The following is a 1348-nucleotide window of genomic DNA, read 5'->3' as shown; positions in this document are numbered from 1 at the left end:
GCCAATAAGCGGGCGGGAACCGGGGGGGCGGGGCCCGGCTGGCGGCGCCGGCCAGGCCCCCGGCTGCTGCTCGGAGAAAGGAGGCATCTCCCAGGGGTCAGAAGGCGGGGACCCCCCCAGGCCCCGCCCCCTTGGGAGGCCGTGCCAAGGCGTCCACGGAACGTGAACGTGACCGTGACCCCGGTGCCTGGGTGGGGACTGAGCTTGGCTGAGAGACAAACACATTGCTGTCCTGGACGCACAGCCACATACATTTTCTCATAACCCGGGAGCAAAAGGCAAAGACAGATTCCCTTAAGCCTTTAAACATGCAGTCCACGCCGATACGATTGCAATTGGACCCACAACCTTCACTGTGTACAAACATACATCCAAATCATCAGCAAACACAAAACCTTCGACTTGAAAAGCGGCACGTATATAGGTATGCAGCAGCCATGGACCCATAATCGTAGCATATACATCACACATACAGAATCATAATTACCCTTAAGCACTCAACAAGTACACAGATCCAAAACCAACAACCACAAATTGACATATATTCTCCATGTAAGAAAAGAGACATATACAGGGACTCTATAGCAGCTCGTAGACCCATGACCCTAATATAGAAACAAACACAGATAATTGGCCGTAGGCACACACCTCTTACAACTCAGAGACCACTGCCACACATACAAGAGCACCCCAAGAATGACAGACAGGCAGACCCAAAGAAGCGTGAGCTAACTTTGCCAAAAATACGTCCCAAGTGGATTTAATGTTGATTTTACGTAGACTAAAGGAACACAAGCTCATTCAGAGCCGTGCATGTTCAGAATCATTGGAATTACATGGAGAGGTAGGTGGCCAGATGGACTGAAATCTAGTCCCAGTTTTGCCACTTCCATGCTGTTAGATTGGGTGAATCACTTCCCCTCTCTGGTCTTGATTTCCTCACTTAGAAGATGAGCGGGTGAGTTCTAAGATTCCACCCAACTCTGACATGTATAGGATGGGGAAGAGGAAGGGCTGCTGGTTTTAGGAAATTTAAGTCTAGCAATCCTAGAGATGGAGATTTCAGCTGTATCTCAAAGGATGGGCGAGTAGTCTGTAAGCTACTGTAGAAGGGCAGTAGCTGTGTGTCAGGCTTTGGGAATTGATGGGAAAGGGGTGACCAGCCCTAATTAGCAGCCAAAAAGGAGTTTCAAACATCCTGGCATGGTGACACAGGCCCTTGTGCTGGTCCTGAGCCTTGTGCTGTTTGGGCAGAGACCCACAGGCTGAAGTCTCCTGTAAGCCCCTCCCACAATGGGTCTCTTCCTTTTCCTTCTGGATACTACCCAGTTTTCCCTAAAGTCCCAAC

This window comes from Pan troglodytes, chromosome 9 (assembly GCF_028858775.2).
Source record: "Pan troglodytes isolate AG18354 chromosome 9, NHGRI_mPanTro3-v2.0_pri, whole genome shotgun sequence".
NCBI classification, from domain to species: Eukaryota; Metazoa; Chordata; class Mammalia; order Primates; family Hominidae; genus Pan; species Pan troglodytes.
Note: the sequence above shows the minus strand (reverse complement) of the source record.